This window comes from Mustela nigripes, chromosome 15 (genome assembly GCF_022355385.1).
Source record: "Mustela nigripes isolate SB6536 chromosome 15, MUSNIG.SB6536, whole genome shotgun sequence".
Lineage (NCBI taxonomy): Eukaryota > Metazoa > Chordata > Mammalia > Carnivora > Mustelidae > Mustela > Mustela nigripes.
In genome coordinates this window covers 84,212,086-84,224,276 of record NC_081571.1, presented here as the reverse complement: position 1 = coordinate 84,224,276, position 12,191 = coordinate 84,212,086, and the positions used below count along the sequence as shown (strand labels likewise).

Genomic DNA, 12,191 nt, shown 5'->3' with positions numbered 1-12,191 from the left:
GGGGGGGGGGGGGGGGGGAGGGCAGGGGGGCAGGGAGGAGGGGGAGGGGGGCGGGGGGGCGGGGAGGGGAGGGGAGGGAGGCTGAAAGCCGTTGCCCGGCCGCGCAGCGAACGAAGACTAGCGGGTTCCGGGTCGCAGTCTGGAGCTCCAGCAGCAAGTCGCAGAGACACGAAATCTGACTCGGTCGTGCCGAATGCGAAACAGGCGCGGGCAGCAGCGGAGGCAGAGAGCGAGGCCCCAGGCCCTCCACCGGACGCTGCCGAAGCAGGGGCTCTCCTGGCACAAGCTGCCGACTCTCCTGGCATAGCTGGGCAGCAACAGGCTTCCCAGGGCTGGGGAGCTGGAGGAACCCCGTAGGGTCCCCTGGCCGGGGCAGCCCCGAGGGACCTCACGGATGGGTGGCTGCAGGACGGAGCCACCAGGGAGGAGGGACGGGGAGGGGACTGTATCCTCAGGATGGGGGACCGCCACTACCCACCACTCAGCCCCAGCCCCAGACACCTGGCCCGCCTCCACCACCTCGTTCCCAGCCCTCGGGGCCCCGCAGCCCCCCACCAGCACCCGTGACCCCCCCTCCAGTGACCTTTCTTCGAACCCCAGGCCCAACACCGGACAGAAGGAGCAGGACGCCCCGGGGGGGCTGCGAGAGTGTGCCCCACCCCAGTGGTCAGACCACAGGAGAGGCCACCTCCCACCTCTCAGGATGGTTCTGACTGTGGAGACAAGAGATAACAGGTGTTGGCCAGAATGGCGAGAAAGGGGGGTCCTCGGCGCGGGTGGTGGGGGCGAGGCTGTGGCAGCCGTGGCGGACAGCAGTAGGGAAGGCCCCCAAAGCTTTAGGACGAAGCTAAAATGAAACTACAACATAGCCCAGCAATGTTCCTCTGCAAACACACCCAGGGAAAAGAAAAATCCTAACTTTAAGAGTTCCCTGGGCAGCGCACCAAGCCGTCCTGTCGGTCTCTGGCTCTAACAGTGTGTGGACAGAACAGATCCAGGGATGCCCCTTCCACGGGCCTCCGACCACCCTGCCACCTTCAGAGCCCCCTTCCCGTTGCCCTCAGCCTCTGGGACCGGCCAGCACCCGCCTGTGAGCTGCGGTCCGTATCGCCGACCACCCATGAGCTCCAGATGCATCCAGATTCTTCCCTGGGGTGGAGGCAGCCACCAGCCACCTGTTCCACATGCCCCTGCCTCTCTCTGGGCTCCTACTTCGACCACGATGCCTGGGCTCGGGAGGGCGTGGGCCCCTTCTGTGAGCTGGGCAAGGAGAAGCACGAGGGCTCCAAGCTTCCCTTGAAGGGGCTGCACCATCGTGATGGGAGAAGCCGTCCCAGGGCAGGTGGGGTCAAAGCCTGGAAGCCACAGACGCTACCTGGTTCTGGACGGAGCCTGAATGGGGCCCTGTGGGTCTGCGTGCCTGGGTCAGCCTGCACATACCCAGCTCTGGAACTTCCCGGATGAGGCAGTGAACCCTTCACCCTTCGGGAAGCCAGACGACCCCCTGACCCACCTCGCAGGCCGGCCGGCCCCCAGGCTGGGCTGGGCGATCGTCTCTTCGACAGGCTCATCCTCAAGCAGGACCAGGAGCCTCTGGAGCCGCCTTGGGGGCCACTCTGGCATCCCCTGGTGCCAGAGCCTGTCCCTGCAGATGCAAGGCTGCTTTTCCTCCCCCCCCGAGCCCTCTCCCAAGCCACGGACCACATGGGAACAATAAAGTTTTCTGCAGAAAAAGGGGTACCTGTACCCTGTGTTTCTAGCGGCACAACTCACAGTCATGGGGGCAACTGGGGCACCATGTGCACGGGGGCCACTACTCGGCCCCAGAAAGGACCCCCTGCCCTCGGCAGCAGCAGGGCAGACCCCAAGAGCCTGGCGCTAAGTGAAATGCGTCCGAGAGGGACAGATGCCGCACGAGGTCACCGCTCGTGGGATCTGGAAGCACGGGACCCGTGGACGCCAAGAGCAGCCGCTGGCTTCCAGGTGCCGGGCATGACGCCGCCCACGGGCCACACATGTTCCGTGAGCAGGTGAACGACCTCGGGGCCGCGCGTGCAGAAGTTGCTGGAGAAAAGCACACCTGTCACACCCGTGGGCACCGCCCAGGGGTACAGACGTCCTCACCACAAAACAACACAGAAGCGCGTCAGACGTGCTCGCTAACCTCGCCGCGCTGATCATTCCAAAACACGCGCCCGGACCCAGTCACCCTGCTGCGCACCCTGTTGCACACCCCACGCCCCGAGGCCGCGTGTCTGCGGAGAGACGGTGAGATGGGGCAGCCATGCCAAAGGACTCAGGAGCCCCCACTGCCCAGGTCTGGGGAAGACGGGTGTACGCAGCTGAGCAGGCACGGGGGCTGCAGGGGAAGGGGCCGGCAGGAGGGCGGCACGGCGCGGGCCTGGCCGACCAGGACGTGTGGGCCCCCCGGGCAGTGCAGACCGAACCCGAGACGGCCGGGCAGGTCAGAGCACACGAGTGTGCGGGCGTGTGTGTGTGCCGCGTGTGTCCCGGAGGGCGGGCCTGCGGTGGGGCAGGGGGAGGGGTGGAGGCTGTGAGTGTCCGGGCAGGCCCCAGCCCAGCGGAAAAGCCGCCGCAGCTGCGTTAGTGACCAAACACGGCAGACGAGCTGGGGATCGGGATGACGTGTCACCAAGGCCCTCGGCCCTGTCCACGGGGGGACCAGGGAGCCGGAGCCGGAAGGGAGGGTGTCCCACAGAGGAGACGGGGTGGCGGGGCTCGGGAGCGAGGCCTGCAGGAAGGCCCGGCTCTGAAACGCCACCGTCCGGCCGGCGAAGAGCCCAGGTCCGGGCGGACGAGGGCTGGACGCGGCCGTGGGGTCATCGGGCGAACCCATCATGAGCTGCGAGAGGAGACACGAAAGTCGGCGCGTCGGCGTCAGCCGCACAGCAGCAAGGCTGGGACACGCTTTGTGTAACGCACCGGGGGACGGTCACCCACGGCCCCGTGGCCCATCAGCCGCCAGCCGACAGGGACAAGGTCCTGTGACCCAGCAGTGACCTTCCGGAAGGACCCTAGCTGGAAGCTTGTGGAGGCCCGGTGGTGCTGCTGGGGAGGGCGGACGCGGGAGGGGTCCCCGTGGAGCCTTCCTGAGGGAGGGGTGACCCCTGACCCCTGACTCTGGGGCTCGAGAACAGGAGGGGTCACAGGTCCCACTGCAGACGTGCAGGCCGAGGGCAGGGGTGGGCCAGACTACTGGCGGGCCGGGCCGCTGGCTTCCTTGGGGTCCCTGTGTCCGGAGTATCCCCAGACTCGGGCCCTGCCCTGCCGCCCCAGCTGCGCATCTGGGGCCAATGGGGGGGCGTCGGCCTGTGCGCGGCTTTCGGTGCCTGACCAGCCCCCAGGTCGGCGGATTCCCCAGGGAAACAGGCTCCCTGCGGCTTATTCCCCTCAGCACTGCGGGCCGGGGGGCCACAAGCCACACAGATTCTTCCCGTCCCAGAGGCTGGACGTCCGGGTAAGGGCGCCCGCATGGTCAGGCTGTGGGACGAGCCGCAGGGTCCTGTTCGGGGCCTTCCCGCTGGGTCCTCCCAGGGGACAGGCAGGCGAGGGCGCGCTCTGGGATGTCCTTTCTGAGGGTTCCACCCCAGGACCGCCCCACCTCCCTGAGACCCGACCCCAAACGCCGTCTCCCGGGGGCTTAGGGTGCGGCACGTGGGCTCTGGGGACACGGCGTTCAGAGCCCAGATGTCTATGTGTGTCTTCTTCCCACGACAACGGCACAGTCGCACAAAGTTTCTTCCTTCCTTTGAGTTACAACTTTCTGCCCTGTTTTCTGACCAACATCTAGCAGACTAGATCATCAGAAGCACCGTCCTGCGTGTCCCTTGCGGTCCCGTGGGTCCACGAGGAGGGCAGGGGTGGCTCCGGCTCCTGGAGGAACCCCGGGTGGGGATGCCGGGAAAATCCAGGCCCCATGAGGGGAAGGAGAAGGAGGCAGAGAGGACCGTGTGCAGAAGAGCCGGGGCTTTGTTACTGTGACCCAAGCCTCAGGGGCTCCTCGGGGGCCCCCCGGACCTGCTACCACAGCCTGGACATGGCAGCAAGCCTGTGACTCAGAGTGCAGAGAGTACAGTGACCTGTGGACGCGTCACCCCGCGGGGACACAGGGACTTGGGAGATGTGACCAGCGGGGGATCTCAAGGCAGGAACACTGGGATTTCTGGCTGGGCCTGCGTAGCCCAGGGGCCTCATAGCAGCAGGGCTCAGAGGCAGGGGGAGGACGCGGGGCTTCTCCCGGAGCCTCCAGACGGAACCCGCCCTGCCCACACTTCGGCTCTGAGCTCCGGGAGTGGAGGGCACAAGGGTGGTCAGTGTGGGCGTCCGAGCCACCCTGTGCGGTCATTTGTTACGGCGGCAGCGGGACGGTGGTGACGCGTCGCACACTGTCCTCCAGGAGCCGTGGCCGCCATCCCACCCCTGGGGAGAGAAGCCACCCCACCGGTGAGGCCCTGAGGCTCCCAAACCCGGCGGGGTCAGCAGGAAGAGCCCACGTCTGTGCCCACGAGCGTGGTGCTGTCCTGAGACACACATGCTACCACGTAAACCGCTCCCCCACCACGGAGACATCTGCGATCGCTCGGAAAACCGAGGGAGCAAGCCGGTCCCCTCCTAGTCGGTTGGACTGAATCTCACAGCCCGTCGAGGGGCGTCAGGCACTCAGCCGGCACGGGCCGCTGTGCGCTTTCTAGACGCTGGCGTCCCTCCTGCCGAGGGCCTCTGCCTGCCAGGGCCGTGACGCCTCCACTCTCGCGGTGAGAAAGTGGCCGGACGCGCTGAGCGCACGGACACAGCCGGGGATGTCTCTAACAGCTGTGACCGAGCAAACAAGGCTGGCTTCCTTCGCGTCATTTCCTCCTGTTGTTCCGCGAGCCTCCCAAGCCCGGCGGGACGGCCGCCTCCTCAGGGGGAGCAGGGGCCGGGCTGTCCTCAGGGAGGTGCAGCCGGGGAAGCTGCGCTCCTGCTGGCGCCACTTGCTTTTGGGAACAAAGGGCGCTCTGACCTCAGACACCAGGACACAGGCGTGCCCAGCTTCCAGCACATCCCTCTGGTTCCTTCCAGAAGAACTGAAGGAAGCAGAAGCGATGTTTAATTTCATAAACTTCTCCCAGTGCCCTTGTGCCCTAATCCCTCCAGGTAGGAATGCTGCGGTCCTTTATCTGGGATGAGACCCGTGGCACGCAAGAGAAGCTTGTCACCGACTGCACAGGGCCGAGGGGGTCTCCCCACTCCTGCCATGTCCCCGTCCTCCCCCGAGGGGCCTTCCTGCCCCACCAGACGGCTGGGGCCACTGCACCCTCGTGCGCTAGCCTTCCCAGAAGCGTCGCACTTACAGCTCAGGGCCTGTCCACACCTGCACGTGGCAGAGTCCGGAAGCTCGTCGCCGTGACCTGCAGGGGCCCTGCGAGCCCGGGGAGCAGACGTGTGCCTTCCGGCTGTGCGAGCTGTGAGCGGCGTGTGAGAACGCTGGAGGCGGCAGGCGGGCTGTGCCCTGGTGTAGGGGGCGTGGCTGGCAGGAGCAGGAAAGGGGGGGCCACCGGTAGGGAAGGTGAGCAAGGAGAGGGTCCAGCCACGGAACGATCAGGTTAGTCAGTGCCTGTGTCAGCTCGCAAGACTCTGCTCCCATCATCCAGACCAAACTCACGGGGGCCACTGTGCAGACATTATGGGTGTGGCTGACCAACACCTGCAACCAGGCAGCTCAGAGGAAAGCAGATCACGCACCCTCCATGATGTGGTGGGCCACGTCTAATCAGTCAAATGCCCCAAGAGCAAAAAACAGGTTTCCTGAGGACAGGGAATCCTGCCTCAAGACTGCAACATAAAAACAGGGCAGGAAATAAAGGTGGGTATCAATACCATTCTTTCTCTTAAAAAAGAAAAAGTTTAAATTCAATTCAGTAACATATTTTGTGTCCTCAGGTTCGGAGGTAGAGGTCAGGCACTCATCAGCTGCTCATCACATCCGTGCCCTCCTTCACGCCCGTCCCCAGCTACCCCGTCCCCGGCCCGTTCCCTCCAGCAACCCTAAGTTTGTTCCCTAGAGTGAAGAGTCTCTTACGGTCTGTCTCCCTCTGTAGTTTTGTCTTGTTTTATGTTTTCCTCCCTTCCCTATGATCTCCGTCTTGTTTCGTAAACTCCACACATGACTGAAATCATATGATCATTGTCTTTCTCTGATGGACGTATTGCACTAAGCATGATACGCTCTAGTTCCATCCACGTCGTTGCAAACGGCGAGATTTCATTTCTTTTGATGGCTGCATAGTATTCCATTGTGTATATGAACCACGTCTTCTTGATCCATTCATCTGTGGATGGACATCTAGGTTCTCTCCATAGTTTGGCTGTTGTGGACATTGCTGCTGTGAACATTCAGGTGCATGTGCCCCTTCGGATCACTGCATTTGTTATCTTTAGGGTAAATACCCAGTAGTGCGATCGCTGGGTCATAGGGTAGCTCTATTTTCAGTTTTTTGAGGAACCTCCAGAGTGGCTGTACCAGCTTGCATTCCCACCAACAGTGCAGGAGGTTCCCCTTTCTCCGCATCCTCGCCAGCATCTGTCATTTCCTGACTTGTTGATTTTAGCCATTCTGACTGGTGTGAGGTGATATCTCATTGTGGTTTTGATTTGTATTTCCCTGATGCCGAGTGATATGGAGCACTTTTTCATGTGTCTGTTGGCCATCTGGATGTCTTCTCTGCAGAAATGTCTGTTCATGTCGTCTGCCCATTTCTTGATTGGATTATTTGTTCTTTGGGTGTTGAGTTTGATAAGTTCTTTACAGATTTTGGATACTAGTCCTTTATCCGATATGTCGTTTGCAAATATCTTCTCCCATTCTGTTGGTTGTCTGTTGGTTTTGTTGACTGTTTCCTTTGCTGTGCAGAAGCTTTTGATCTTGATGAAGTCCCAATAGTTCATTTTTGCCCTTGCTTCCCTTGCCTTTGGCAATGTGTCTAGGAAGAAGTGGCTGCAGCTGAGGTCGAAGAGGTTGCCGGCCTGTGTTCTCCTCAAGGATGATTCCTGTCTCATGTTGGGGTCCTTCATCCATTTTCAGTCTATCTTTGTGTGTGGTGTAAGGAAATGATCCAATTTCATTTTTCTGCATGTGGCTGTCCAATTTTCCCAGCACCATTTGTTGAAGAGACTGTCTTTTTTCCATTGGACATTCCTTCCTGCTTTGTCGAAGATTAGTTGACCATAGAGCTGAGGGTCCATTTCTGGGCTCTCTATTCTGTTCCATTGATCTGTGTGTCTGTTTTTGTGCCAGTACCATGCTGTCTTGATGATGACAGCTTTGTAATAGAGCTTGAAGTCCGGAATTGTGATGCTGCCAACTTTGGCTTTCTTTTTCAGCATTCCTCTGGCTATTTGGGGTCTTTTCTTGTTCCATATGAATTTTGGGATTATTTGTACCAGCTCTGTGAAAAATGTGGATGGTATTTAATAAGGATGGCGTCGAACGTGTAGACTGCTCTGGGCGGTGGAAGCACGTTCATAGTGTTTATTCTCGCAGTCCGTGAGCCGGGACGTTTCCCTCTCTGTGTCTTCCTCACCAACACCTTTTCTTCTTTCGTTTGAATGTTTTAATCAGCTTTATTGAGGTATAATCACAACACAAAGAACTGCACGTTTGAATACGTCCCTCTCGGCGCGCCGCCCCTCGGTGGCGGTCACGGGGTCACGGGGTCACGGACGCATCGTGGCTTCCAGGGAGCATCCTGTCCCCTTTGTGCAGTAGGAACAGTGCCCGGGACCGGCTACCTCACAGGCTTGGAGGCTGTCACGGAGGGTGGGGCTGTCCAGCCGGCCTCTAGAACTCTCCTCGGGCTCACCAGCCGTGCCCTCCACTCCTACCACCTGCTTTCCTGATGGACCCGTTGGCTGCGTCTCCACCGGGAGTGCCAGGCCATGGCTCTGTGCCTGTCGGCTTGCTGCTCTCCGCCCGAGGCCCTTCAGGGTCTCCTCCGTGGCCACAAACGGCAGGATTTCCCCCTGTTCTGGGGTTGGACGTCTCAGGGAGGCAGGGAGAGCTTGACCCCCGGCATGACGGGGTGCTGGGCCGTCTCCAGGGTTGAAGAAAAGGCTGGCTCTTCGAGGACCCCCTTCCCTCTCTGGGAGGTGTCCGCTGGGGACCCCAGGAACAGCAAGGGACAAGGGCCCCGCACCCGGCTCTAAAGGAGCCGGCAGGGACAGGATCTGGCCACGAGGGCTGGGCGAGCTGGGGCACTGCCTTCCGTGGCCGGGGGCTGAGGCCTGGGAAGCAGGTGTGGAGGGTAGGACATGGCCCCTGCCGTGGGCTCTGCAGGGCTCACAGGTGATGGGGCGAATGCAGAAAAGCTGACTTCAGTGGGGGCCTCACTTACCCTTAGAATCACCAGGTGACGGCACGGACATGGCCAAACAGGGCACCGTCTGGAGCCAGAGCACGTCAGGGAAAGTCACCCGAAGCCGCTGTCCCGCGGCTGATGTGTGTTTCCGGCCTGCTCTCCCTGCTCTGCCGGACCCTGGGTCCCACGTGCGGGCCTGACACCTGGGCCAGGGATCACGTCTGTACTCGGCGGCTGGGCTCGGCCGGGCGTGCGCCCAGACGGCACCAGTCTCCCTCCAGGGGCCACGGCAGGTGAGATCTGATTTCAAGCTTTATTTATGGCTCTGCCGAGGTGAAGCCCTGCCCCCGTGGGGTTGATGGCTGCATGCGTGTCTGTTAGTGGCCACCTTCTCTGAGGGACGCAGACACCGATGGCTGAAAGTTCTGTAGCTTCCAATATCCGATGCCCAACCCCCACCATGTTTCTATAGGGGATCGGAGCTGGGAAGTGTCACTTCCAGGGTTCACGGAAGCGCATCAGTAAGAGCCGACTGCAAGCAGGGCCGGCAGCAGACGGACGTCCCGTGCGCCCCAGCGGGGAGGGGTGCTCCATGCAGCCAGCCTGGACCGTCGGTTAAAACAGAACCTAACCCCCAAGCGGGCGTGCAGAAGTCATCACCCTCGCTGCTCTCACGCCGAGCACCCTGTGTGCTCTCTGGCCGGCGGGGCGGACATTACTGGAGAGGAAACCAGTAACAATAGAGCCGTGATGGGAATGATAACGTGGCCCCCAGGGACGCATAGCCGGGTGTCGCCCCAGCACTGACGCAGATTACGGCTCATGTCCCTGCCCCGGGTGACTTCTGTCCAAAACAGTAAACACTGGAACACACCGATTTGTAATTAGGAAGTCGGTTTATTACTTTGTTTAGAAAATTATTAGTAACAACTTTACGTTTGAGTTAATCTTATATTTTTCAGATCCTTTCCCTCAAATGTGTCCCCAGTCGACAAAATGCCAAAAAAGGTCAGCGAGGTGGTTTAGGTTCTGCAGGTCTGGAGCCCCCGAGAACCAGGAGCTGGCGGGCTGGGGACCCCCTCCTTCCTCCCTTTAAGGGACGTGGTTAGCAGGGAATGCCCTGGACACGCGCCTGCATCATCGCGGACATCCCCAGAAAGCAACCGGGGCAGGCTGTGCGTCGAGTGCCCACCGCCGCCAGCAGGGGTGCCCGCCCCCGGCGCAGGGGACGTGCCGTGCGTCCCAGCTCACTCCACACTGTGGCTCTGACTGAGGTTCCAAACGGACAAGGACATGAAGCGCATGGCGGCCCAGCCGTCACTGTGGTGGGTCTGTTGTCTTCTGCCTTCCTTCCCGTAGCGCCGAATCTTTAAACACACGTGATTCAATTTTAGAAATGCCACTTACTCAAGCCTTGACTCACTACTTTCCAAGGTTCAACACCAAGGTCGCCAAAATTGAGTTAACTACCTTGACATCTACTCAAGCTCTCGGATCTGGACCCAAACTCTGTAGCAAATATTAATTTTTAGGCGGTCAAGTTTAGAGCTAGCGATTCTCTGCTCTTTCCACTTCGGAAATGAGCCTACACCATGGCGAGACCCTCCCGATGCAGCCCTGTGTCTGGGCTGCTGATGTGTGGGAATAGGGCTGTGGGTCGTGATCGCTTTGGACAACTGTAGACTCACACGCAGTTATGGGGAATAATCCAGATCCATCCCGTGTGCCCCTCCCCCACGGCGGATACAAATCCCGGAGGTGCCACAGCCCTGATGCCGACACAGACAGACTCGCCGGAACCTCCCATCCCACGTGCGCCTGAGTCCCTACAAGGTCACGGCCGCCCCCTTCCCGCTCCATCCCCGCCAAGACCCTGGCCACCACTCATCTGTTCTCTGCTTCCGTAATTCTGTCGTTTCATGAATGTTCTAGCCATGGAGCCACGCCGACAGACACACCTCGCTTCACCGTGCTCCGCAGATGCTGCCTCTTCACAAACGGAGGGTTTGCGGAGACTCCGCATGGAGCGCCGACCAGCCCCACTTTTCCAACGGGACGTGCTCCCTTCGCGTCCCTGTCGTGTCCCGGGGATTCTCGCAACCATTCAAACTTTTCATAGTATTTGTTACCGTGATCGGTGATCAGGGATTACAATTGCTCAAAAGCCCAGATGATGGTTAGCGCCTTTTAGCAGTAAAATATTTTTAACTTAAGGTACGTACATTTTTTAGAGATAATGCTGTTGGGACGCCCGGTAGACCGCAGTGTGGTGCAAACACGACTTTCATACGCACTAGAAACGGACCCGAGCGTCTCCGCGGCGAGCCGGTGCGGGACGTGGGGTCCGGCTCCCCTCCCGTAGCCCACTCCCCGAGGGATGATCGGGCTGATGACGTTTCCTGGTGAAGACAGACCGTGGGGGTTTCAGCCCTTCACCTGCTGAAGGACATTCAGGGTCTTCCCAGGTTTGGGCAACTACAAACAAAACCAACATAAACATTCACAGGCATGAATCTGCCTAAAAGTTTCATTTCTTGGGCTAAATGCTCAGGAGTTCAGTTGCTGCGCCGCAGGACGGCAGCTGTTGTAACAGATGCGGGCAAGCGCTCTGGGCTGAGTGTCTGCTCTGGCTGCGCCCCTGCCTCTCAGTGTCGCCCCTGCATGGGGTGCCGTTCTGGAAGGTGCACAGTGGTGTCTCCTGCAGTTCTGTCTGCGCGTCTGAAAGGCTAACGGCCTTAACCCTCTTCCCCGGGGCTTGCTGACGTCCGGATCTGCCCCCAGCACCTGCTCAGGTCCGACGCCTTTTGCCGGCTGGACTGCCTGTTGGCGGGTGAGCTTGACCCCCAGTCCTTCATGGGATGGGTACCCTGAAGATCGCGTCCCACAGGCTGAGGCCCATCTGCCCAGCCTCTGAGCAGCGCCCTTTGCAGAGCATAAGTTTCTAATTTTGACCAAGTCTAATTTACCAATTTCTCCTTTGGTGGGTCATGTTTTTGGCATTGGGTCTAAGAACTCTGTGTATTCCTAACTCACAAATATTGTCTACTGTATTTTTTTTTCAAAAGGGTAACAGTTGGACTTTGTTTAAATCTGTAATCTGTTTTGAGTCAATCTTTATGTAACGGATGAAAGTCGGGGGTCTTGGTTTTTGCCTCTGGATCTCCAATTGCTCCGGCTCAGTCTGTGGAAAAGATCTTCCCTGCACAGGCTGATTTCCCACCTTTGCTGGACACCAGTGGGTCCCTCTGGTGCTGGTCTGCTTCTGACTTTCCTGCTGTGCTCTAGGGTCAGCCCTTCTGCCAGGAAGCGCCCCGCAGCCCCAGCACACGTAGCAAACGTCTTTTTAGCAAGTGCACTGCTCCTCCTTCTGTCTTCCTTCTCAAGACTGTTGTCAGAATTTTATTTTATTTTTTAAAGATTCTATTTATTTGACAGAGACACAGGGAGAGAAAGAACACGGCAGGAGGAGCAGGGGAGGGAGAAGCAGGCTCCCCGCCGAGCAGGGAGCCCAATGTGGGGCTCGATCCCAGGACCCCGGGATCCTGACCTGAGCTGGAGGCAGACGCTCAGTGACTGAGCCACTCAGGCGCCCCATGTTGTAAGACTTTTAGTTCCTCTGACTTTCCATACAAATTTTAGGATCACCTTGTCTATGTCCATAGAAGCGTTTCTGGGATTTTACCGGGAATGCAGTGAATCGGAGTAGCGAGAGCAGACGTGCTTCGCCCCGTCTTAGACCCAAGAACATGACAGTCTCCTCCACCATGGTCGTGAGCACCTGCGGGAGCGGCCTGCACCCGTGCACCGCTGATACTGGCTGTGCTTCAGTGTTTC

General features: G+C 59.6%; 1 protein-coding gene and 1 long non-coding RNA gene across 4 annotated transcripts in view; one reads left to right on the top strand and one right to left on the bottom strand.

Moving 5' to 3' along the window:
- Window positions 1-1,709, top strand: part of LOC132002916 (uncharacterized) — a 7,229-nt gene extending 5,520 nt beyond the window's left edge. The window contains exons 2-3 of one of the 2 annotated variants that reach the window (XR_009400087.1): window positions 601-735; window positions 977-1,709. This is a non-coding gene — a long non-coding RNA (uncharacterized LOC132002916). Of the gene's footprint in view, window positions 1-600 lie in introns of both variants that reach the window. The other variant, XR_009400086.1, reaches the window with a different exon arrangement.
- Window positions 1-12,191, bottom strand: part of MCF2L (MCF.2 cell line derived transforming sequence like) — a 132,229-nt gene that overhangs the window by 99,500 nt on the left and 20,538 nt on the right. The gene's annotated exons all lie outside the window — the stretch shown is intronic.